The sequence below is a fragment of the Oncorhynchus tshawytscha genome, linkage group LG07 (assembly GCF_018296145.1).
Source record: "Oncorhynchus tshawytscha isolate Ot180627B linkage group LG07, Otsh_v2.0, whole genome shotgun sequence".
Classification (NCBI taxonomy): domain Eukaryota; kingdom Metazoa; phylum Chordata; class Actinopteri; order Salmoniformes; family Salmonidae; genus Oncorhynchus; species Oncorhynchus tshawytscha.
This window is the reverse complement of record NC_056435.1, coordinates 22,760,085-22,787,412: the sequence shown is the minus strand read 5'-3', so window position 1 is coordinate 22,787,412 and position 27,328 is coordinate 22,760,085. Positions and strand designations below refer to the sequence as shown.

The 27,328-nt window shown below is 41.6% G+C and overlaps 1 protein-coding gene across 2 annotated transcripts in view; it reads left to right on the top strand.

The window, feature by feature from the left end:
- The first annotated feature begins 406 nt into the window (after positions 1 to 406).
- Positions 407 to 27,328, top strand: part of gli1 (GLI family zinc finger 1) — a 121,045-nt gene continuing 94,123 nt past the window's right edge. For both annotated transcript variants that reach the window (XM_042324183.1, XM_024426426.2), the window contains exon 1: positions 407 to 777. The gene's annotated coding sequence lies outside the window, so the exon portion shown is untranslated. The remainder of the gene's footprint in view (positions 778 to 27,328) is intronic.

The following is a 27,328-nucleotide window of genomic DNA, read 5'->3' as shown; positions in this document are numbered from 1 at the left end:
TAGTGCCACACACGCTGCTGCTCAAGAAATAAAACGTTTTATACCTAAGCGTCAAATGAGACCCGTATCATTTTAAACCACCATATCACCAAACAATTTAATAAACGGTTACATATAGGTATCATATGGTAAATATGATAGTGAATTATGATTGTAATTGTCAGTAAAACAAATGAATATGTAAAAAATAATATGTAATTGTACTATTATCTGTTTTAACATATAGTTTATTCTGTTCGCTTGCATTGCATGGTCTTTAGCTAGTGGAAGAAACTATTATTGCACTCCAAGCAGCCAGCATGGTCTTTCTTTTTTATAAGAAAAACAAAAAGTGAACTTCCTGTTTCGGGGTGGTCCACATACTTTGAGAAAGGAGGGAGGGAGGGAGTGGGGAGGAGAAGAGAGGTCTCGCATTCCACCATTGACTGTGCAACCAACTTCGGGTTTGCGGGAGTTTGGTTACCGAATATGGGGTTTGTTCAATGCTGTCCTGCACACTGATTTCAAGAATTACCTATAAAGAAAACGATGGAAAGAAGCTCCTAAAAATTGGACAAAGACGTGAATTGAACACGGGAGGAGTAGAAGAAAGAACTAAAGGATCATTCCTGCAGCTCCATCTGTATGTCTGCCAGAACGCAGAGAGAGGGAGCTTTATTGGAAATTCTTGAACCTCCAGCGGGACGCAAGAGATCTCACCCCCAAACTTCCAAAACTCCCAAAGTCTTGGGATCAAGTCAACAAACTGATGCAGACGTCTTCAACTTTTCATAGAAGGTATTGCCATGCTTAATCTATTCCGTCTCCATTCTACGTTACCAAAATTCGTCGATATGAGTGGTTTTGGAAGGAAAAGGGGTGCTGAAGGTGTCTTTGTTGTTTGTTTCTATGCAAGTCTTATTTTGATTTCCCAGTCATGTAATGTCATGTTGACTATATATTTATGGCTATTGTCAGATTGCTGTCACCTCGGGTGAGGATGGTCTAATTGGGATACATTCAATCTAATAGGTGATGGTGGTGCGTGTGGTGTTTACATTGAATAAACATAATTAATCAATGTTAGCCAAAATTCTGCAAATTCATTGTCTTTGGTTATTTAAGTTTATTTGATTATAGGCTATTGCTGCCAGTGGAGCACATCTGAAATGAATAGTACATTTCAATAGCCTACCTTATTTTAACTAGTGAAGAATGCCTATCATTTTTAACTGAGCATTGGACGTTCCCAACTCATCTCTCACTTCTTTTCTTGGCTTGTAAATTCTTTCAAAGTGTTGATGGTGGAGAATAGCCTTTCAAGAGTCAATGCATGTTTTGGCATTTGTCTTTGCTTGAAGAGATTTTGCTTATCGTGCCTAAAAAAAATAACTAGAACATTTTGGAATTACACGTCTCACATGTCCCACCTCTACCTCAACATATGCGAGTAGAGGTTTGGGTAGTCTAATCGGCCTGTGACACAGCCACACAGACTCAAAAGCCATCGGCCTGCACAGCTCCTCGCCATGTGTGTCCCAGAATTCCACAGAGGGGTTGTAGGGGGCCCAAGATAACAGCTGTTTCTCGTAACCTGAAATACTTGAGGTGCCAATATATTTTTCAAATGTCATCTGTCAGGACACCCACAGCCACAGCAAAACAACATAATTATTGACCAGATATGTAGGCCTATGACATAAGATCCAAGTCCTTTGGTGATCATGTTTTTTAAACTGTCTTTCTTTCTTTCTTGAGAAATGGCCAAAACCATAATATGAAATCACACACGAAGCTTGTTAATCTCAGTAATTACTCTTAAAAGAGTTTTTAGGCGTTGATCTGCTAACATGTTCAGGTTATGACCCTTAGACAACTTTAAACTAATATAGAGGGTTTGTCAATACTAGACTGACCTCAACAGGCAAACACCTTTGTATCCTTTATTGACAAGGAGTAGAGCCAGAAGACTGTTGTATGGCAATCAACACACTCCACAGCCACAATACCGCTCCACATCAACAAATAATGCCTGAATGTTTATCTGGTCTGGTCACACAGTCAGGGAAAACCTAACCTTGCGACCTGACAAGAAAAATCTCCTGGCTTTATGGGACAACATGGGACATATTTACTGATGAAATGGAAAGGGATTGAGATTTAAAGCAGCAAGGAGAGGAAAAGAGAGGAGGAGAGGACAGAGGAGAAGAGCAGAGAGGATGAGAGAGCGAGAGGAGAGGAGAAAATAGGAGAGGATAGAGTTGCACTTGTCCCACGACTGGTCTGTGGTCTGGTTGGTGTGAAAACCTTTGCAAAGGATCTTCCTCCTCCCCCTAGTCTTTGTCAGAGTGTGATGGGCCTGTGTTATGGTCCAAAAGGCTCCCCGCTAGGACAGGGCCTAAACAAATAAAGTATACAGGAAATATCTCTCTTCCTCCTATATGGTGGCTACCTATCGGAGCAGTAAGATGACTTGTACTCTGTTTTATCACCAGCTAGCTGAAACGTCTGTTTTCTCATTTTACCCCAAGGTTGATCTATCCTATTTATTTAACCAGGTGGCTCAGCTAAGAAGCACATTCTTATTTAGATGATGTAATTGAGAGGCAATATTTGTATTACTGTATTATTATTCATCATTAAAGAAAACGGTTTGATCGTAAACATAGACTATAATGTTTTTAGAAACCTATTTATCATATACATACATATTGTGACTAACGGGTGAATGTTTTTGGAAACATAGGGAAGTGGTCTTGAATTATGGTTGGAGTTTTCAACGAGGCGAGCTTTCAGCGGAGTTAGATACACTCCGGGGATTGTGTTAGACTGGAAGTCCCTTTCCTACAAGAGAAGACCACACACAAATCAAAGTGAATACAAATCGAAAGTCCAGGTAAAGATGTAGAAGGAACCAGATTTTGGAAGCTGGCACTTAGCACACACTGGACCTCAGGCCAGGCAAGACCATGGCAGACCACTGCCAGGCAGACCAGGCAAGCAGCAACAAGTGGTGTGTTTTTGTCCAGCAGATTCCATTTTAGTCCGCTAAAGCGTGGTACACGTCACGTGACTCGCAGCATTGGTCACATCCCCCCTCCCACCTCTCCAAAAGAGAGAGAGAGAGAGAGACCACCCTCACTGGGATCAGAGGCCCTCAATCAGGCCCTTTCACACCCTGTGAACCTGAAACAATCCGGCTTTAATAGCAGCTGTCTTTCCCAGGCCCATGGACCTTTAGAGCGGCTGCAGCACTGCCATAGGCCCTCTCAGAGCAGAGCGGCTGCAGCTAGCCTAGTGCTGTGTGGTGCAGAGAGCCAGGGACTGGGACTGGGCTGTGGATGCACCAGGGGAGTCACACACGTGCTAGCACATGATTCTCCATGCTCCGAGACCCCTCTCTTTCTTTCTTTATCCCCCTGCAACTCTCCCTTTCTCCCTTCATAATTGTGTCTCATTTTCTGTGAGGATTAGACAAAAGAAAGAAAGGGTGTTTTTTCCTGTTAATTTCTCTCTTGCCGTGGTGTTTTGGCATTAATGCGTGCCCGGTGGCAGTGCTGTTTCTCAGTCTGTTCCTCTCTTTCCACCTCTTTCTCTCGCTCTCGCTCCCTCCCTTTCTCCATCTCCTTGAATGCCTCCTGTCGATCAATAGAAAGTTGTTGTAGTTTTTTTTGTTGTTGCTCTAATGTAATAACCAAGTTATTAGTCACATTCCTTGAATGCCTACTGCGTACTAACTTAGTTATAAACTTCTTCCCCATAAAACCTTGATGAAAAAGCTAGTGTCCTTACTCTGCCTCAGAAGGAGGGGAGGAGTGGGGGAGAGAAAGAGAATAGAAGTGGCGCAGGAGCACTTGCTTTACTAAGTAGATGGTTGACACAAGAGGGCAAAGGCATTAGACATTTTGAAAGGTTGAATGGCATTAGCTGTGGATCACACAGAATGGAATGAGAAACGTCATAGTCATGGGAAATATCTGGAACATGGTTTGAGAAATTAAATTAAATGAACTTTCAATTAAAGACATTTCATTTACATATTCTCATCCCCAAAAATGGTATTTATTTAATGTTCATTTTTACCAGGCAAGTCAGTTGAGAACACAAAACCTTTCATCAATGCCTAATGATTGTGTCTCTCTAAGCATCTATTTCTATATCAGTTGTAAACAAAATCAACCTTAATGATTTCCAAGTAGTTAAGAGCAGAGGAAGCTCAAAGTGTGTGTGTCAGTGAGATGTGTATGTTCAGAGCCCACAGGGTGTCCTCTGTGTGTGTGCGTACGTTTGTGTGCGTATGTTTGGCATGCACATGTGTGTGTGTGAGTGTAGTAGCATGTGTCAACGGAATGTGTGGTGTAGTAGTTCGGGTTGAGAGAGAGGCAGAGAGATAGAGATAGGGGGAGAAAGAAGGAGGGAGAGAGAGACAGAGGGAGAGAGAGAGAGTGAGAGAGAGAGAGAGAGAGAGAGAGAGAGAGAGAGAGAGAGAGAGAGAGAGAGAGCGAGAGGGGACAATTGAATTAAAAGAGAGAGAGAGTACTGCTGCTCACAGTAACATGTGGAAAGGGGAAAGGGGGATACCTAGTCAGTTGTACAACTGAATGTCTTCAACTGAAATGTCTTCCGCATTTAACCCTCTGAATCAGAGAGATGCGGGGTTCTGCCTTAATCGACATCCACGTCTTCGGCGCCCGGGTGGGGGGGGACAGTGGACTGGATCCACCTCTTCTCTCTCTGATCCAACAGGCCTTTGAAAGAAGGTGGCGGGCTGGGAGAGACAAAGGGAAAGAGAGATGGAGAGAAAGAGAGAGGCTGCTAATGTCCCATGTGGTTGATATTAAAAATAAAGCGGGTGGTAATAGGAACCAGGTGAGGGACACACACACACACACACACCCATGGGAGTCGTACGCCACGGTGATCCTTGCTAATTTCCCTGTTGTGTTAGCATAGCCCATCACAATGAGGTCCTAGGAACTGATCAGGGTTTACAGACTGATACTGATCAGGATCAGTCAGTGGATTGTACCGGGGTCAGATAGAATAGGACTAAAGCAGAGTGAAACATTATGAAATGAAATGGAAGTCTATTATAGTGGAGTAAATGGTAGTCTAGTGAATTGGGGTTTGACAGCCAGCCAGGGCACAAGCTGAATGAAACATGTTCTATCTGTGTGTGATGAAAGAGAGAGGAGGTAGAGAGGAGGAGAGAACTACACCTCTTTGGATTTATTTTCTTCAGATCACAACTTGCATTGTCTTGACTTTTGAATAATGGTTGGCTGAACAGGTTGAAGCCATAAATTGTCAACATCCTCCATCATCCAGTTGATGTTAATATGAAGGGCACATGCAAGACAGAGCTTCGTATCTGTACCGATTGTGTTCACTTTTGAGCTAAACAAGCATATCTAAATTATTGAATTGGAATATTTGTAAGTTAACAATAAGTCCTTATCCCTTCATATCTTGTACAGGTTATACCGCATTTGATTGAAAACATTGACGCAAAATACAATGAAGCATTCTATTTGGGGTTGCTGAGTTGCTGAGTGATCGCTTTATCTTTAAACTGTGTGTGTGTGTGTGTGTGTGTGTGTGTCTGTGTGCGTGCATACGTGTAAGTGCGTGCGCATGCAATCTGTGTGTGAGTTTGTGTGTTCTCTCATGAAATGCTGTTGATGACTCACACGGTGTCGTTCTCCCTGCAGACAAAAAAGAGACGACGAGACAGTGTTTTTTATTTCCTTCTGTTGCAATGGCAACCGTGCGCTTGGGTTCCATCATCCGAGTGATTAGAACACTCTGAATTTTGAATGTTGATGTTCTCCCCTCTTCTCTTTCCTCTTCTCTTCCAGCTTTCTGTAAAAACTGAACAGATCGGAGAATCCTCCAGAAACAGATCACTAATCCAAATGCCCTCAGTAACATTTAACACGGGTCTATAAGACTGCTAAACTCAAGTCAATAGAGAAGCCGAGAAGTTCATACACAGTCACTTAATTTCCACAGCGTTTATGTGATAAGCTATTACATTTTTATTGCTGGAACAATTATTGCCAACTTCCAGTGGAACTGGATGGAACGCAGACTTCCGCACACACACACACACACGCACGCTCGCGCACACACACACACACGCACGCACGCACGCTCACGCACACACACACACACACGCACGCCCACACACACACACACTCTCTTCATAGCCTCGGCGGTTAGCACATTGCGTGTGTCGATGGGCCTCCAACCCTCCACAACAAATCTACTATCACAGCTCCGAGATAATGATCCAGATCAGGGAGTGACTTGGCTGGCAGAGGTCCTGATTCCTGAACTGACAGCCCTGTTCTGTCCTCACCAGTCCCACTGACTACAGGAAGAAGATTCTCTGTCCTTTCTCTTCTGTGTGTGTGTGTGTGTCCTCTACCTCTGTCTCTGTCTGTCGCCCTCTCTCTCCTGATCTCTCTACCCTTTTTTTTACCTCTCTCTCTCTCGATCCTTCTCAGACTTTGTATCACTTTCATATGCATCTCCATTTACTTGTCGTTCATATTCTGTTTCGCTCTTTCGGTGACTAGTAGTAAAAATAGTAGCTTTAATATGTTTGTTGGGTTCAAAATATGTTGTTTTAATAGGTTGTTGGGTACAAAGTCTCATGATCGCACACCTCTTAAATCAGATCAAATCAGCACACGTGGTCATAACGTTGTAAATGACACACACACACCTAGATAAGTTACCAGGTAGTTATAGATAGATTTATGTCAAAAGTAAAGTAAATCACTGAAGCTGGAGACTTATATTTCCCTCACTAACTTTAAGCATCAGCTGTCAGAGCAGCTTACTGTACCTGTACACAGCCCATCTGTAAATAGCACACCTCATCCCCATATTGTTATTTATTTTTTTGCTCTTTTGCACACCAGTATCTCTACTTGCACATCATCATCTGCACATCTATCACTGCAGCGTTAATACTAAATTGTAATTAGTTTGCCACTATGGCCTATTTATGGCCTTACCTCCCTAACCTTACTACATTTGCACACACTGTACATAGATTTTCCTATTGCGTTATTGACTGTACGTTTGTTTATCCCATGTGTAATTCTGTGGTTTTTTTTGTCGCATTGCTTTGCTTTATCTTGGCCAGGTCACAGTTGTAAATGAGAACTTGTTCTCAACTGGCCTACCTGGTTAAACATTTTTTTTAAAGGTGACACCCAAGACTAGAAACTGTACTTCACTAGTTGTAAGTAAAAGGACACACACATGACTAGATACTTTACTAGACGTAGATAGAGTGATAGGACACACACACATGACAACTAAATGCCACAAGCACAGTCACCCCAAACAAGTTGTAGATAGAGTTATGGTCTATTCAGACAACCAGTGGCCATCGTTAGCAATGTCGGAAGTAAGGTGAGGCACAAACATGCAACTAAATGCCACAAGAACTATACGTACCATCTCCAAGGGAAAAACAATTATTAAGAAAAAAGACAAAAACATACAAAATAATTTATCTTTCTTCTCTCTGTGTTTTATATATTTACTTCAATTTGCAAGAGGCTATATTTATCTCACCGAAGAAAGCATTCGAGAGAACAAAACAGTGCCCTTCTGTCTCAGTATGTGTACACAGTCTATCTGATGCTGTCTGGACAGAAATACTATGATATTGTTGCTGCCTGAGTGGTGCAGTGGTCTAAGGCACTGCATCTCAGTGCTAGAGGTGTCACTAGAGACCCTGGTTTGATTCCAGGCTGTATCACAACAGGCCGTGATTTGGAGTCACATAGGGCGGCGCAAAATTGGCCCAGCGTCGTCCGGGTTGTAAATAAGAATTTGTTCTTAACTGACTTGCCTAGTTAAATAAAGATTAAATAATACAAATAAATAATAATATTTGAATGCAAGGGACGCCAGTGAACATCTGGCCTCCATTTATAAAAATAATAATAGCCAATCAGCGTTGAGCTAAATTGAGTGAGCTCAGATGTGAATGGTCCTGGCACACCCCAAAAAAAGTGTTAAGGGAAGCCAGTTTGGATTTGGCTTCAGACCAAATGCTATTATTGACAGAAAAAAAACATGAATTGTTGTGTCTTGTTGTGTTGTTGTCCTCCGGTGGCTAGCTAGCTAGCTAGCTAAAACTGTCCCTTTCCTAAATTAGCCATGGATGGAGATAGGGATTTGGACTTGTGGTTTTACTTAATTCTCCGTACTGGCCAATAGTTATAAAGGTGATTCTGATCCAACCATAAATTCATACATTGTACTCCTGGCCTGAGAGGATAAAAGTTAAACGTGTAGCTAGATGTAGTATGCTAATGTTAACTAGCTGGCCTGGCGCATTGTTGCCCATGAAAGGAAGTTAGGCTAATGAGCAAATATTTTTGCATCACCGTGCTTGACTATCGTGTAGATCAATGTAACTGTTTGTTACATGCAATATGTTTTGTGGTCTTCACCGAACAGATGTTGCTCTCCGGTTTTGTAATGAAACAAATGTGTGGTTGAATTTATTCTGCCACCGTGTCTTCTTATTGCCTCGGCCTTCGGCCTATTTGTCACAGTGTCAAGGCATGTGAACTAACAGGTTATAGAGCAAAAAACGCAATTATTATTAACACATAGGTTGTAATATGGCTTTTTTTCTGGATTGGCTTCCCAGGGTGATTTTACCCACACGTTGCTACTGCTGAGAAGAGCACTCAGTATGAAACCATGTCCAGAAGATTCCTACTATTTACTAAAAGTGTCTTTTAGAGAACTCTAGAACGGACTTTATAGAACAGACTACAACTGATTGTAGAGTGATTAGAATTAGAACTGACTCTAGAACTGACTTTATAGAACAGACTACAACTAATTCTAGAGTGATTAGAATTAGAACTGACTTTATAGAGCAGACTACATCTGATTCTAGAGTGATTAGAATTAGAACTGACTCTAGAACTGACTTTATAGAGCAGACTACAACTAATTCTAGAGTGATTAGAATTAGAACTGACTGTAGAGTTCTAAACTGTTAATTGTACACAGTGCTTTGATGTGACAGGAGGAGATTTACACCTCTCTATCTGTCTGACATACCTTCTAAACGAAGGAACTTCTGAAGATTACAAATATTTACAAAAAATACAAAATCTGTATGATTTTATGATTTTCAGAATTAAACATTTAACAACAAGCAAGGTCCAGGTGATTGTGTTTAGTTATAGATTTACTATTTTAGCGATATTTGTAATCAGACATAATTTTAAGATAAACCAAAACAGGATACACAACACAACAGCAAACACAATAAAGCCCTCATTGTAATTTTTTGGGGGATTAAATAGACTGAAAGAAGTTGAATAAGTTGTTTGCTCTTTCAAGCTACATCTGTGCTTTGTATTACGTTTCTGTTTACTCATGTTGTATACAAACCCGGTAAATGAAACTAGTAAATTAATGTATAAAGGAATAGTTAACTTCCTCTTTGAAAAAAATATTAAACATTGAGACAGACAACTGTTAGTAGTTTTTAAGGGGGGGGGAAACTATATGGAAGTTACATTTACCCCTTTTGATCTTAACGCGTCTACCAACGTACATTCGAATCTTTATCTAACACGTTATGTGGCGAAAGCCGAACAATACAAGTCTCTTACACACACACACACACACAGCTAGCTACAGACACACTGATGACACACACACGTAGCTAGCTATACACCAATACCAATACTGTTTCTGTTCATTCAATGCAACTCACAAGACAAACCCAATTAAGCTTAGAAAAATAATATTGTTGGCAGGAACTGAGAAAGAGTTCTGTTTCATTACCGCTGGGATTCTCTCTCTGATAACGACGGAACCAAATAGAGTGAAAGTGAGATCATTTTAGAGGGGGAAAGGAGAGAGAGGAGAGATAGAAAGAGAGGGAGAGGGAGTGAGAAAGAGAGTGCATTTTAGAGAAAGGGAGTAGGAGAAAGAGAAGGAGAGAGGAAAAGCAGAGAGAACGGGAGAGGGGGGAGCTAGAGACGCAGATTGTTTTAAATCCACAGTGAGTCAAGCTTTCAAATTTATGCCCATAGGCTGCTTCTTGGGTGGGCTGCAGGCAGCAGCGGGGAGAGGCTGGAGTAGGAAAGCAGGGGAAGGGAAAGTTGCAGACTGATTCCAGACTACTCAGCTTCAGCTTTCCTGCTGGAACACATTTTACATCTCAACCGTCCTGGTCTGACTGGCAGCACACCTCTGCTTTCCCCCCCCTCTGTCTCTGTCTCTGTCTCTGTCTCTGTCTCTGTCTCTGTCTGTCTGTCTGTCTGTCTGTCTGTCTGTCTGTCTGTCTGTCTGTCTGTCTGTCTGTCTGTCTGTCTGTCTGTCTGTCTGTCTGTCTGTCTGTCTGTCTGTCTGTCTGTCTGTCTGTCTGTCTGTCTGTCTGTCTGTCTGTCTGTCTGTCTGTCTGTCTGTCTGTCTGTCTGTCTGTCTGTCTGTCTGTCTCTGTCTGTCTCTCTCTCTCTGTCTCTCTCTCTCTGTCTGTCTGTCTCTGTCTGTCTGTCTCTGTCTGTCTGTCTGTCTGTCTGTCTGTCTGTCTGTCTGTCTGTCTGTCTCTGTCTGTCTGTCTCTCTGTCTGTGTCTGTCTGTCTGTCTGTCTGTCTGTCTCTCTTTTCTGTCTGTCTGTCTCTGTCTGTCTGTCTGTCTGTCTCTGTCTCTGTCTGTCTGTCTGTCTGTCTGTCTCTCTCTCTCTCTCTCTCTTTCTTACTCTCTCTCTCTCTTTCTTGCTCTCTCTCTCTCTCTCTCTCTCTCTCTCTCTGTCTCTTCTCTCTCTCTCTTTCTTTCATTCTACTCCTCCATGGAGCTTGTTTTTTACCCATCCCTTCAGTCTTAATGTTAGTATTGTCTCTGAAATAGTATTTCCTTTAGGTTAAGACCACAGACCACAGGCACAGACCTTTGGGGGGGGGGGTGCTCAAGATGAAGGAGAAAAAAAGCGGCACCCCCCTTCCCCCCGAAAATGTTTGACTTTTTTGATCAGAAATACAGTGTAGATGTTGTTAATGTTGTAAATGTCTATTGTAGCTGGAAACGGCAGATTTTTTCATGGATTATCTACATACAGAGGCCCATTATCAGCAACCATCACTCCTGTGTTCCAATGGCACGTTTGTGTTAGCCAATCCAAGTTTATCATTTTAAAAGGCTAATTGATCATTAGAAAACCAGTTTGCAATTATGTTAGCACAGCACCGGGGCCTCCCACTCCTCTTTCTATTCTGGTTTGCGCTGTTCTGTGAAGGGAGTAGTACACAGCGTTGTACTAGATCTTCAGTTTCTTGGCAATTTCTTGCATGGAATAGTCTTCATTTCTCAGAACAAGAATAGCCTGACAAGTTTCAGAATAAAGTTCTTTGTTTCGGCCATTTTGAGTCTGTAATCCAATCCACAAATGCTGATGCTCCAGATAATGAACTAGTCTAAAGAAGGCCAGTTTTATTGCTTATTTAATGTGCTAACATAATTGCAAAAGGGTTTTCAAATGATCAATTAGCCTTTTAAAATGATAAACTTGGATGAGCTAACACAACGTGCCATTGGAACACAGGAGTGATTGTTGCTGATAATGGGCCTCTGTACGCCTACTATGTAGATATTCCATTAAAAATCAGCCGTTTCCAACTACAATAGTCATTTATAACATTAACAATGTCTACACTATATTTATGATCAATTTGAAAAATGTGCTTTTCTTTAAAAAAGTGACCACCAACTTTTGAACTGTAGTGTACTTTGTTTACAAACATTGGCGTAAAATAAGCTTATATTTTGAGTTCTGGTGGGGTACGACAGTTGAACTAATCCATAAGGCATTTCTAAGTTATATTCTTCAAGAATCAATGGGTACATATCATTCATTTATAAATCCAAAAATGTATGTAGCAACTACAGATTGTCCCTATAATGTTATTCAAGGCTGGAGTGTGTTCTTGTTAACTCATGCAGAAAAGGAATGAGGAAGAGTGTGTGTGCGTGAGTGCGTACTTGCCTGCGTACTGACGGTGTGTGTCCTCTTGAAATATGCTCTCCATTCCAAATAACATGTGTTTACATAATAACTATGTTCTTTTCCATAAAGTGAAAGCAAGTAGTTCATCCAATGGTCAAATAAACTACATGATTTGCCAAACTTCTACCTCGCTGAGAAGAGGGTATACTAAGTGAAATGACACACACACACACAGAGAGAGAGAGAGAGAGAGAGAGAGAGAGAGAGAGAGAGAGAGAGAGAGAGAGAGAGAGAGAGAGAGAGAGAGAGAGAGAGAGAGAGAGAGAGAGAGAGAGAGAGAGAGAGAGAGAGAGAGAGAGAGAGAGAGAGAGAGAGAGAGAGAGAGAGAGAGAGAGAGAGAGAGAGAGAAAAAAAAAAATCCTCCAATCAGGCCTTGGATCAGATAAGGAGTAATTCTGCCTCATGGGTTTCATGCCAGTATCCCAATGTTTGTTTTGTACAGCATGAGAAAGATCAGGCTCGCCTGCTCAACTCAAAATCGGCCTGTCAAATGTTTTAAAAAAATGTCATCGATTGCTTTGATTAATCATGATTAATCGCAATTTCAGAATTTGATCACATTGTGCTGTAATTCCCGATTTTTGTATATATAAAATATTGACGTCTTGATCTTGTCCAAAGTAACGGTTAGCAAAATCAGGTAAAATATTAAAGCACACTTTCTTTAACCTCAATGTCAACTTGTTTTGACATGGTTGTTCTTCACTGTAGAGATGACACATTTTGGATGTTTACAGGGTACTTACTTACACTTCCAGACAATGTTATTAATCAAACGCATTTACACATTTTCAAAATACATTAAAAATCCCTTTTAGGCCTGTCTATTAAATGTAACAAAAACCAATGGACGGCTAACAATAACAGAAGATACAAATAGCTAGCTAGGATGAAATGGAAGGCTAGCTATCGCCTATCTGTCTGTAAACAATTGTTGGAAGAATTACTTGTGTCACAAAGCAGATGTCCTAACCGCCTTGCCAAAACTATAGTTTGTCAACAATAAATTTGTGGAGTGGTTGAAAAACGACTTTGAATGACTCCAAACTAAGTGTATGTACACTTCTGACTTCAACTGTATGTCTTATAAGCACGTACTCACAATGTCTGGATGTAGCATTTCTATCTTCCAAGCTGGGTGTGCTAGGTATATTGGATAGCATAGCTAGCTGTGAGGGCTAGTTAACCAGCTAGCTTAAAATGCGATTTTCACACGTCTTTTGTAAGGGTTTCTCTCTCAATGTGCTCTCTTTATTTCTCTCTCTCTCTACCTCCACATTGGTTGCTCTATTTCTATATGAGCTGGGCAATGTTAACTCACTCAGCAACAAACAAATTATGAAATTATGTTTTCCTTTCAAGATTTAGAAAGGATGGTCCAAAACGACGGTCCAGAGTGAAATGGCTCTACTGTCTAATGATGTCATTGGAATGAAATGGTGAAAAACAGTGTAGTACAATCATTTCCATTCGATATCCTGACTAACAGCTAAAATAGATGTTCTTGTGTAGAATAGATTTCTGAGTAACCTCAGTTTCTGCATTCTCTTACATTGAAGGGCCATGTTTCATGTTCTCTGTTCCCTCTCTGCACACCAACCTATGGGCCCTGGAGACCATTTTACTAGCCCTGTGTTGTTGGTTATCGGCTAGCATGAAGTGGAGAACTTTTTCTAGTAATTAATGGCCACAATTATGCAATGGACGCAATGGAGGAGGAGAAGAGGGGTCTCGGGGGTCTGCTCTCAACTCTGCAATGAATACCAGATGCCTCCCTGCCTGGCCCGGGTCTGGTCTCTCAAGAGTTCAATTGTTCTCAAACACTTACAGTGGGGTCAACCTGTATACCATGGCTGTTTCCCAAATGGAACCCTATTCTCTACAGTGCACTACATTTGACCAGAACTCCAATGGCCCTGGTCAAAGTAGTGCACTACATAGGGATTAGGAAGCCATTTGGGATGCAAGCCAAGCCCTCGGTAGCCCAGTCCACCCCAGTCAATCTATCCCCCAGAGGCCTACGACAGTAAATAATAACCACCCCTTAATGGTTTACAAGTCTTTCAATAACCATAATACCCTCATGTTGAATTACCTCACAGAGATGTAGACAGACAGGCTTGGCCGTGCTGGCGCAGGAGGGTGAAATATGTGCCGGGGTTGCTCTGCTTTGACAAAGATGGTAGTTGAACTAAGGCCTTGAACAAATATTGAAGTGAAACATTTTTACATTTCTCTCTCTCTCCAGTTTTCACCACTTCTCATGGCACTTGTTTCAGTGTAGTGTGTCTGTCAGCGTATGTTGTGGTGAAACCAACGTCTTAACTTCAGATTATTCATTCATTCAGCTGAGCCAGTGGATTCAAACAGCAATGAAGTCATCATAGTTGGTTGTCCAAAGTAACGGTTAGCGAAATCAGGTCAATTGTTAAAGCACACTTTCTTTAACCTCAATGTCAACTTGTTTTGACATGGTTGTTCTTCACTGTAGAGATGACACATTTTGACACACAGTTTACAGTGTACTTAGAAATCAAATCAAATCAAATCCAATTGTATTTGTCACATACACATGGTTAGCAGATGTTAATGCGAGTGTAGCGAAATGCTTGTGCTTCTAGTTCCGACAATGCAGTAATAACGAGCAAGTAATCTAACTAACAATTCCAAAAAAACTACTGTCTTATACACAGTGTAAGGGGATAAAGAATATGTACATAAGGATATGTGAATGAGTGATGGTACAGAGCAGCATAGGCAAGATACAGTAGATGATATTGAGTACAGTATATACATATGAGATAAGTATGTAAACCAAGTGGCATAGTTAAAGTGGCTAGTGATACATGTATTACATAAGGATGCAGTCGATGATATAGAGTACAGTATCAACGTATGCATATGAGATGAACAATGTAGGGTAAGTAACATTATATAAGGTAGCATTGTTTAAAGTGGCTAGTGATATATTTACATCATTTCCCATCAATTCCCATGATTAAAGTGGCTGGAGTAAAGTCAGTGTCATTGACAGTGTGTTGGCAGTAGCCACTCAATGTTAGTGGTGGCTGTTTAACAGTCTGATGGCCTTGAGATAGAAGCTGTTTTTCAGTCTCTCGGTCCCAGCTTTGATGCACCTGTACTGACCTCGCCTTCTGGATGACAGCGGGGTGAACAGGCAGTGGCTCGGGTGGTTGATGTCCTTGATGATCTTTATGGCCTTCCTGTAGCATCGGGTGTTGTAGGTGTCCTGGAGGGCAGGTAGTTTGCCCCGGTGATGCGTTGTGCAGACCTCAAGCCTTACGGTTGAGGGCGGTGCAGTTTACCAGGCGGTGATACAGCCCGCCAGGATGCTCTCGATTGTGCATCTGTAGAAGTTTGTGAGTGCTTTTGGTGACAAGCCAATTTCTTCAGCCTCCTGAGGTTGAAGAGGCGCTGCTGCGCCTTCCTCACGATGCTGTCTGTGTGAGTGGACCAATTCAGTTTGTCTGTGATGTGTATGCCGAGGAACTTAAAACTTGCTACCCTCTCCACTACTGTTCCATCGATGTGGATGGGGGGGTGTTCCCTCTGCTGTTTCCTGAAGTCCACAATCATCTCCTTAGTTTTGTTGACGTTGAGTGTGAGGTTATTTTCCTGACACCACACTCCAAGGGCCCTCACCTCCTCCCTGTAGGCCGTCTCGTCGTTGTTGGTAATCAAGCCTACCACTGTTGTGTCGTCCGCAAACTTGATGATTGAGTTGGAGGCGTGCATTTCCAGACAATGTTATTAATCAAACGCATTTACACATTTTCAAAATACATTAAAAATCCCTTTTAGGCCTGTCTATTAAATGTAACTGGTTCTGGTGTAGTGCCTTACTGAAGGAGAAAAAAAAACTTGTTTAAGTGCGGGAATTTAAAGAGTGTCAAGTTATTGGACTGAAGCCGATAGGAATGTGACGGCCCAAGTCAACCGTGATGCAATAGCCTGAAGACAAATCATTGGCAGAACACATCAATGAATGCCACACAACAACCTCAATAGCAAAATGTGTCTTCAGTAAACAACAAATGCCTCTTCAGTAACTAACAAAAATACAGGGCATTAAAAGAGACACGGCAGCTAGTTTGACTAAATTAGAGAGTGAGCCTGGCCTTTTGGGGACCGGGTCCTTTTTGACCACACACCAAGCTCCGCAGGTCTCCTCTCAGGGTATAAGATTCATCACCTGCATGTTGTGGTTGGCTGGAGACTGATGCGATGGGGTATGAAGGAGCAGTAGGTTTCACACCACTGACTGGCTAGAGACAGCGACTGTCTCGCTACTGTGTGCATGTTATTACTGGAGCGAGACCTTTTACCAGGTCTACAGTCATCACTTGCTATTTTGGTTGACTAATTTGTGCTAAATCTCTTAGTAAGTCTCCAAACCTAACTATTTTTTTGTTATTTTGTTATTTTGTTTACAAAATTATCTAAGATTTTTTTTATTTTTATGAAAACAAAATGTATGGTAACATTGAAAAGAAATGGAGGGAAATTGGAATTTCAGTTTCCTTCCTGAACTGCCTGAAGTGAAATGTAGTTTAGGAAGTTCAATCAGGAAGGCTGGTCTGAATGGCTCGCCCATTTTTTAAATGAGTAATCTCATATAATTCACATTGCTTCCTATCTCACTCATCAGCATAGAAAGTATTTACACTGAGTGTACACAATATTAGTAACACCTGCTCTTTCCATGACATAAACTGACCAGGTGAATCCAGATGGAAGCTATGATCCCTTATTGATGTCACTTGTTAAATCCACGTCAATCAGTGTAGATGAAGGGGAGGAGACAGGTTGAATAAGGATGTTTAAGCCTCTAGACAATTGAGACATGGATTGTGTACTGTATGTGTGCCATTCAGAGGGTTAATGGGCAAGACAGAAGATTTAAGTGCCTTTGAACGGGGTATTATAGTAGGTGCCAGGCGCACTGATTTGAGTGTGTCAAGAACTTCTACGCTGCTGGGTTTTTCACGCTCAACAGTTTCCCGTGTTTATCAAGAATGGTCAACCACCCAAAGGACATCCAGCCAACTTGACACAACTGTGGGAAGCATTGTAGTCAACATAGGCCAGCATCCCTGTGGAACGCCTTCAACACCTTGAAGAGATAGAGTCCATGCCATTGAGACTGTTCTGAGGGCAAAAGGGGGTGCAAGTCAATATTAGGGTTCGATTCCAGCTGCCCAGCATAGGGCAACCTGTTATCAGCATCTGGCTCTGAAGAGCATTCCTCAGAGACGAGGTCTACCACAAACTATTTAATTATATTCCATATTGTATTCTGTATCTGTTGTCATTCAGTTAACCCTGTACTCGATTGAAATGGAATTGACCCTGTCATTCTAGTCTCCTCAGACCCTTAGTGTGATGACCTGTGGCTGCGCTCTGCTTGAAGCTAATTTTGGAAAGACAGTGTAACTGTCCTGCCCTCTGCAGCTGTTGTTACAACCTCCCTCCCAACCTGTCATCTTCTCCTCTCCTGGAGACTCCCCCGCTCTTTTCCTCCTTCTCTCCTTCCTCTACCTCTCCAAGGGGACAGGAGGAGTGCACCTGCCATTGGAGGAGCGGGGGAGTGTGAGAGAAAGAGAGAAAGTAAAAGAGGAAAGGAAAGGAAGGAAGGAAGGAAAGAGAGAAAGGAAACTGGTGGGGGGAGAGAAAAGGAGAGGAGGAAATTATCCCAGTTAGTCAAATCAAATCAAACTTTATTTTTATTTGTCACATGCGCCGTGTACAACATGTGGACCTTACCGTGAAATGCTTACGTACAAGCCCTTATATATATATACAACCAACAGTGTGTGTGTGAGCGTAGCCTGTGACAGTGTGTTGAAGCTCAGTTAGTGTGTGTGTCTGTGTGTGTGTGTGTGTGTGTGTGTGTGTGTGTGTGTGTGTGTGTGTGTGTGTGTGTGTGTGTGTGTGTGTGTGTGTGTGTGTGTGTGTGTGTGTGTGTGTGTGTGTGTGTGTTGAAGCTCAGTTAGTGTGTGCGCGTGTGCGTGTCTGTGTAAGGGAGAGTGGAAGGGTGCGAGAGAGACAGTGAAAGGGAAAGTGTGTGTATGTGTGTGGGAGGCTGTGAGATTGTGTTGTGGCCCTGTGATGCAGGTCTCTCTCTTAGTGTTGGCCTGTTGTGTAGATCCCAGTCTCCTGCTGGGCGTTTACACCCTGCTCACCCTGCCTGGCTTTAATACAACAGGGTCAAAACAAGACCTCTGCTACGCTCCACTGTGCTCGGCCCTGCTCTGCTTCTCATAGGCAAGTTCCCAAGTTCTTCTGGGTTCCCATCTCTTTTCATGTCTTCTGTGCAATGCAAATATCTTCCCAGAGTAGGAGTTTGTACCAATGTTGCTTGTCGAATAGTAGATTCAGGACGTTTTCACAGAAGAGTTCACTCTGAGAGATGTAGAAAGATTCTTATCTGTGTTGTATCTTGAGTCAATTGTTCTTTATAGTTGATAAAGGTGTGTGTGTGTGTGTTGGGGATTAGCATGTTGATTCCCGTCACACCTGAACAAACACTGCGAGGCTACCTGAGACCCCCATGTATGGCCCGCCAGGTAACAGACCCATATTGACATTCTATCTTACAATCTCAGATGCTTCCTTCCCTACATGAGGGAAGCTCTGGCACCTAGCCTCTCGGTCTTGTGGGGTTGTAAACATGAACAGGGATGCAGTTACTGCACTTCCTGAATTGACTGAATGGAAAACTGAATTGACCCAAACCCTGACCCACATGGGGCCGCAAGTGCTCTATAGCGGATGACAGTGCACTTGCCGGGGCAGGAACTGTGGGACTGCGGGCCGGGACCCCGGGTCCTGTTTCCCAGGGTTTTGATCTGAGCTGAGTGTTTCCACAGCCCGAGTAGCAGGTTCAGTCCACTTGTCTAGTTCACTTGTCTTGTTTTGTCCACTTTGGATGGACAGTTGCAGGGGTCTAAAAAACTGCATCTCAGTGCTAGAGGGGTCACTACAGACACACTGGTTCAAATCCAGGCTGGATCACAACCGGCCATGATTGGGAGACCCAAAGGGTGGCGCACAATTGGCCCAGCATTGTCCGGGTTTGGCCGGTGTAGGCCGTTATTGTAAATAACAATCTATTCATAACTGATTTGCCTAGTTAAATCAAATTAAAAGTTGCGTCCGTACCGATGCTGATTATTGGAGGACCCAAAAAAAGCCGATACCGATGAATCGTCTGATTTTATTTATTTATTTATTTGTAATAAGGACAATTACAACAATACTGAATGAACACTTTTATTTTAACTTAATATAATACATCAATAAAATCAATTTAGCCTCAAATAATGAAACATGTTCAATTTGGTTTAAATAATGCAAAAACAAAGTGTTGGAGAAGAAAGTAAAAGTGCAATATGTGCTATGTAAGAAAGCTAACGTTTCAGTTCCTTGCTCAGAACATGAGAACATATGAAAGCTGGTGGTTCCTTTCAACATGAGTCTTCAATATTCCCAGGTAAGAAGTTTTAGGTTGTAGTTATTATAGGAATTATAGGACTATTTCTCTCTATACCGTTTGTATTTCATATACCTTTGACTATTGGATGTTCTTATAGGCACTTTAGTATTTCCAGTGTAATAGTATAGCTTCCGTCCCTTTCCTCGCCCCTACCTGGGCTCGAACCAGGAACACAACGACTACAGCCACCCTCGAAGCAGCGTTACCCATCGCTCCACAAAAGCAGCGGCCTTTGCTGAGCAAGGGGAACAACTATATCAAGGTCTCAGAGCGAGTGACGTCACCGATTGAAACGCTATTATCGCACACCCTGCTAACTAGCTAGCCATTTCACATCGGTTACACCAGCCTAATCTCGGGAGTTGATAGGCTTGAAGTTATAAACAGCTCAATGCTTGAATCACAGCAAAGAGCTGCTGGCAAACGCACGAAAGTGCTGTTTGAATGAATGCTGACGAGCCTGCTGCAGCCTACCACCGCTCAGTCAGACTGCACTATCAAATATCAAATCATAGACTTAGTTATAACATAATAACACACAAAAATACGAGCCTTAGGTCACTAATATGGTCAAAATCCGGAAACTATCGTTTCGAAAACAAAACGTTTATTATTTCAGTGAAATACGGAACCGTTCCGTATTTTATCTAACGGGTGGCATCCATAAGTCTAAATATTGCTGTTACATTGCACTACCTTCAATGTTATGTCATAATTACGTACAATTCTGGCAAATTAGTTTGCAACGAGCCAGGCTGCTCAAACTGTTGCATATACCCTGACTCTGCGTGCAGTGAATCCAAGAGAAGTGACACAATTTCCCTAGTTTAATATTGCCTGCTAACCTGGATTTCTTTTTAACTAAATATGCAGATTTAAAAAAATATACTTCTGTGTATTGATTTTAAGAAAGGCATTGAGGTTCATGGTTAGGTACATTCGTGCAACGATTGTGCTTTTTTCACAAATGCGCTTTTGTTAAATCATCCCCCGTTTGGCAAAGTTGGATATCTTTGTTAGAAAGAAATAGTCTTCACACAGATCGCAACGAGCCAGCGGCCCAAACTGCTGCATATACCCTGACTCTGTTGCACAGAACGCAAGAGAAGTGACACATTTTCCCTAGTTAGATACTAGAATAAATGAATGTTAGCAGGCAATATTAACTAAATATACAAGTTCAAAAATATATACTTGTGTATTGATTTTAAGAAAGGCGTTGATGTTTATGGTTAGGTACACATTGGTGTAACAACAGTGCTTTTTTCGCGAATGCGCTTGATAAATCACCCAGTTGGCGAAGTAGGTTGATTCAATGTAGGTCGAAGTAGGCTGATTCCAAAAATGCCGGTTACCATTGTTATGAAAACTTGAAATCGGCTAACTAATTGGCCTTTGCGATTAATCGGTCGACTTCTATTAGATACTGCTGCACTGTCAGAACTAGAAGCACAAGCATTTTGCTACACTCACAATAACATCTGCTAACCATGTGTATGTGACCAATAACATTTGATTTGCTTTGAGCAGAACAGACAGCTCTGAACAATGCATGCCTGAGCGCGTAGTGACATAAAGTGGGCCTAATCAGAGACGTTTCTTCTCCTTTCGTTGCACGGGAAAGATGTGGCCTTTCATCCATTTCTACTACACTTTATATGACTGGAGACATAAGCAGCATATTGTTTAATACAACAGAAATTAGAAGCCTGCTCTGCTGACACTAACACACAGATCAGTATAAACCGCCTTGTCTCGAATGCAACCATCTAATCTAGGTCTACGAAAAGGGGGAACACAAATTGTACGATATGACATCCGTCTAGCCTGGGGGAGGAAATTATTGTTGGCCAAAACACTTTCCAGTGGTACTGTTCCAATGATAAAGAGAGTGAATATGCTTGGACTATGGCTGATGCTCTTCGTTGGTGGCAATAAGGTAGGCTACTGTTCGCTCAATTGGGAGTTGAGAATTTGGATAACTAGAGACAGATTAGAGTATTTTCTTTGTCTTCTCGGTAACAGGGGAGGTCCTTACTACAATTTAAATACATATGTAATTGCACTGTAACAACTATTGTAATTATGAGATGGGCTTACCAAAAAAAAACTTCCAAAAGGACTGATTCGAGGTAGAAGGAGTTGGAGCACTCAACAAAAAAAGCAGAGATTGATTCGTTTTAGCTCACTTTAATCCATTGTACCTTTAGGAAGTCTTTTTGGTAAGTTCTTCTCATTTTTGTCATTGTTGTTGAGCACCTCCCCTTTCCTTTGTTTGCTATAGTGCGAAGGCCCACCTGAACAAGTATTGTAATTAATTGTAATAATGAATAGTTAAGCTGTACTAACAACATGTAACTGGTGGTAATTGCAGTCTGCAATTACAAAGATGTAACAACAAATGCTTGTTACCATGCTTGTTACAAATGCTCACGTTTCCGATAGCATCCGACTGCACAATGTCTCAGCCTGCATAAACCACATAAGTGTTAGCCAATTGAAAACCAACCACCTCATTGACACAACTCTGCTATAAAGGACTCTGGAGACTGATGCCCACCCCCAGGTTAAGCTTTCATTTGAAATGCATGGCAGCTTATGAGCCCTATGGCAATAAACAGTGCATTTGACCTGAATAGCAACAGTAGCTAAGGAGGGCGGGCGGGGCTTAACAATGGGTGATTTTCTTTATTTTTAACAGTACTAAACAGTTACAGTTAAAACTGTGAGAAAGTCATTCAGTGCTTGCCAAATTGTGAGCCTATAAAAGGTCCAATGCAGCAGTTTTATCGGAATATCAAATCATTTCTGGGTAACAATTAAGAAGCTTACTGTGATTGTTTTCAATTGAAATGGAAACTAGCTTCTTAGAAAATAGAAATTCCTCAAGCAAGAATTTAGCTAGGACTGTCTGGAAGTGTTCTGAGTGGCGAGGGGAAAACTGAAAACTAGCTGTTATTGGCAAAGACGTTTGGAACTCTCTTTCTTCTTGGTTTATTAATTAATTTACCGCCACCAGGCAGGTCAAAACTCCATTCCAACAAAACAGGCTGTATTTTCAAGTAGCTCTTACAGTAAAAGGGCATTATAATAACTTTCACAATTTCAAAGTATTATTTCAACTTTGTGTGGAAATATGTATAAAACACAGGAAAATCTCAGTTTTGAGTGCGCTGGGTCTTTAATGTTGTTCAAGGCTGGAGTGTGTTCTTGTTAACTCATGCAGAAAAGTAATGAGAAGGAGTGTGTGTGCGTGTGTGCTTGTGTGTGTACTGACTGTGTGTGTCCTTTTGAAATATGCTCTCCAGTCCAAATGACATGTGTTTACAGAATAACTATGTACTTTTCCATAAGGGAAAGCAAGCAGTTTGGTCAATGGTCAAAGAAACTACATGATGGTATACTAAGTGAAATGACACACACACACGCACGCGCACTTGCGCACACACACACACACACACACACACACACACACGCACACGCACACGCACACGCACGCATCCCAACGTATCCCAATGTTTGTTTTGAACAGCAACTCTCTCTCTCTCTCTCTCTTCCAATGTATATTTATTATACATTTCTCTTTCTCAGAATATTGACTGTTAAAAATAGGGCTGTCAAACGGGAAAAAAATGAAATCGAGTTAATCGCAGGAATTTGCTGTGATTTGTCACGATTAATCGCAAAATTCGGAATTTGATCAAATTGAGCTGTATTTTAAGATTCTTCACCATGAAAGGCCAAAACACCCTCACTTCAAAACAGGCTGAAATTTCAGGCAGTCTTTTCAAACAGCTCTTACACTAAAAGGGCATTATCATAATTTTCACAATTTCCCAGTATTATAACAACCTCGTGGGGTGGATGTAATGCGTCTGTGTGTAGCTGGTGAGATGAGTCAGGCGCAGGACAGCAGATATGAGTAATGAAAGCAATTTTACTCAATAATGTAACAATGCACGTCGTATAAATACCAAGGCCACAAATACAGACCGCAATACAATAAACAATTACTCACAATAAACAAACATGGGGGAACAGAGGGTTAAATATTGAACAAGTCGCCCGAACAAGGAGAGGGACCGACTTCGGCGGAAGTCGGCAGAAGTCGTGACAGTGGAAATATATGTAAAACATAGATAAATCACGTTTTTGACTGCACTGAGCCTTTAAGCTTGGTTGAATAATGGTTTATAAATGCACTTAAAATGGTTATAAGACAACCTCTTATTTCATCATGTAACCTTGCATGGGTTTCGCGGTTGAAGAACATTCTTACTTTTCGATGGGATGCATTGGTGGACTTATTTATCTCAGGAATTAAGGCATCATGTCAAGATCTGTCCATTTGTGCAACATGCTCGAAATAACAACAACCTTGAATGTGCCCATTATATTCACACTGACATCCTAGTGACAGCAATAGCGGTGTGTGGGTAAAATCACTAGGGAAGCCAATTACGTTGTTTGCTCCATAACCTGTTAGTTCATATGCCTTTGCCACCGTTATATATAGGCCTAAAGCTGAGACAATAAGATGACACAGAGTCAGAATAAATTCAACCACACTTTTGTAACATCACAAACCTGGAGAGGAACCTCTGTGCGGTGAAGTCCACAAAACATATTGCATTAAACAAACAGTTACATGACCTAAAACATAGTCAAGCACGTTAATGTTTCCAACATTTTTTGACTACTAAACAACAATTGATTTAGAACCACGGAGAGTTACCATCCTCCTCTCTTTCATGTTGACGAAACAGTCTATGACTCATACATTACATGCCTTTAGTTTTTGTTTTCCTAGGCTACCTGGCTAAAAGCCTTGCTCGGTAGCCTAACTTCCTTTCATGGGCAATGATGAGCCAGCTATTTAACATTAGGATTCTACATCTAGCTACATATTCAACTTCCACCCAGGGGCACAACGTATGAATTGATGGTAGGAACAGAATTGTTGTTATAATCATTAGACAGTGTGGAGAATTAAGTAAAACTACAAATTCAAATCCCTATCTCCATCCATGGCTAATTTAGGGAAGGGTCAATTTTAGTTAGCTAGCTAGCCACCGGAGGACACTAACACAACGAGATGCAACAATTCAAGTTTTTTCATTTTGCTCTCGATGTGATTGCTGAGAAGCCAAATCCAAACTGGCTTCCCTTGACACAGTTGAGCTCACTCAGTTTAGCTCAACGTTGATTGGCTATGATTTTATACCTTTTTATCAAGGGAGGCCAAAGGCTTGCTGGCTTCCTTTGCATTCAATGCTACGGGTGGCAACGATGCCATACACTTTTTGGCCAGACAGCATCAGATAGATGGGCTATACATACAAAGACAGTGGAGCACTGTTTCACTCGCTTGGAGGCTTTCTTCGGTGAGATACATTCAGCCTCTTGCAAATTGAAGTAAAATGAGGAAACAAAGAGAGATGAAAGATACATTCTTTTACATGTTGTTTTATTTTTTTCTTGGTCAATTTTGTGGGGAAGCCAGGCTTTCCTTGGCATCCATGAATACATGCCACTGAGTGACAGTGCACAAAGAACTGGGTTGAGATCGAAAAGAAGGTTTTGTGCAAAATTCAGACATAATAGATGGCCTTGAAAGAAACAAAGGGCTCTATTCAATCTGTAAAGCTGAAGCATTACAGATTCTGAGATAGAAATTGAAATGTCTTTTTCGATTGAACCGACATATATAGCGTTTATACCGTGAATGTAGCCTCCGCTAAAGCGGGAACATTGCCTATACATTTAAATCTAGCTGTAAAGCCGAACTTCCGCAATGCAGATTGAATAAAGCTGAAAAAAATGTCCACACACGAGAGCGAAGGTAGGTTTTCCATGTAATTTCTTAACTTTTTGGATACAGAAATAGTGGCAAACGCTAGCTATCTAACCAACTACATGCAATGTTTAAAGGGGAATTAGCAAATGTTAGCTAGCTAGGCTACTCATCATACTTACTATGGACTGAAGATTTGAGTCACCAAATAGTTATTTTATGTTATTGAGTAGGCCTATATTTCTGTTTAATCTAATTCATCAAATTATTAATAAAACAATACAAAATAATATTATTTTGTAAGAAATGTAAGATATTTATCCATGTTGCAATAAAGTTGAAGCTCATCTTTTGTTTTTAGGTATTTTCACTTGGTAATGAGTAGTAAGTAAGTATATGGTAATTGCTCATCGGTAACTAGGGAAAACCTAGTCAGTTGCACAACTGAATGCATTCATACGAAATGTGTCTTCCGCATTTAACCCAACACCTCTGAATCAAAGAGGTGTAAGGGCTACCTTTATTGACATTCACGTCATCAGCACCCTGGGAGCAGTTTTTTTGTGGGTTAACTGCCTTGAACAAGCGCAGAACGGTATATTTTTCCACCTTGCAGGCCTTTGCGGACACCTTTTGGTTACTCTTAACTGCTAGGCTACCTGCAGCCTAACTATATATGTAGGTAAGGTACCATGTAGGTACACAATAATTACAAGAAAGTACCCCTCAAGATACACTTCTGTTTAACTAGATAAATTATGTGTAACACTTAGCAATTACATCGTACTGGCAGATATAACATGTATTCTCTGTTTACATGGATGGTACATCTAGAAGCTTTAAAATGAGGACCATGCTGTTAAGATGGGCAATGGGTTTTATGGTAGTTTGAAGGCATGTGAAGAAAGAGTATATAGTTACCATGGAGACGGCCTGACTAAAAGAGATCTCTTTAATTTTGTGACATGGCAACTACAATCAAGACAGGATAACCAAATTGCTTCTGAAGATAATAAACCATGTTTCTTGTGGTTACTTTTTTCTCAAATTGTTTATATTACTTCTAGTACATCAAGTACTTCCGGCGCCGACAGAGATGGCCGCCTCGCTTCGCGTTCCTAGGAAACTATGCAGTTTTTTGTTTTTTTACGTGTTATTACTTACATTAGTACCCCAGGTCATCTTAGGTTTCATTACATACAGTCGAGAAGAACTACTGAACATAAGAGCAGCGTCAACTCACCATCAGTACGACCAAGAATATGACTTTCGTGAAGCGGATCCTGTGTTCTGCCTTTCACCCAGGACAACGGAATGGATCCCAGCCGGCGACCCCAAAAAATGACTTCGTAAAAGGGGGAAACAGAGCGGTCTTCTGGTCAGACTCCGGAGACGGGCACATCGTGCACCACTCCCTAGCATTCTTCTCGCCAATGTCCAGTCTCTTGACAACAAGGTTGATGAAATACGAGCAAGGGTAGCATTCCAGAGGGACATCAGAGACTGTAACGTTCTTTGCTTCACGGAAACATGGCTCACTGGAGAGACGCTATCGGAGTCGGTGCAGCCAACTGGTTTCTCCACGCATCGCGCAGACAGAAACAAACATCTTTCTGGTAAGAAGAGGGGCGGGGGCGTATGCTTCATGGTTAACGTGACGTGGTGTGATCATAACAACATACAGGTACTCAAGTCCTTCTGCTCACCTGATTTAGAATTCCTCACAATCAAATGTCGACCGCATTATCGACCAAGGGAATTCTCTTCGATTATAATCACAGCCGTATATATATTCCCCCCCAAGCAGACACATCGATGGCTCTGAACGAACTTTATTTGACTCTTTGCAAACTGGAATCCATTTATCCGTAGGCTGCATTCATTGTGGCTGGGGATTTTAACAAGGCTAATCTGAAAACAAGACTCCCTAAATTTTATCAGCATATCGATTGCGCAACCAGGGCTGGAAAAACCTTGG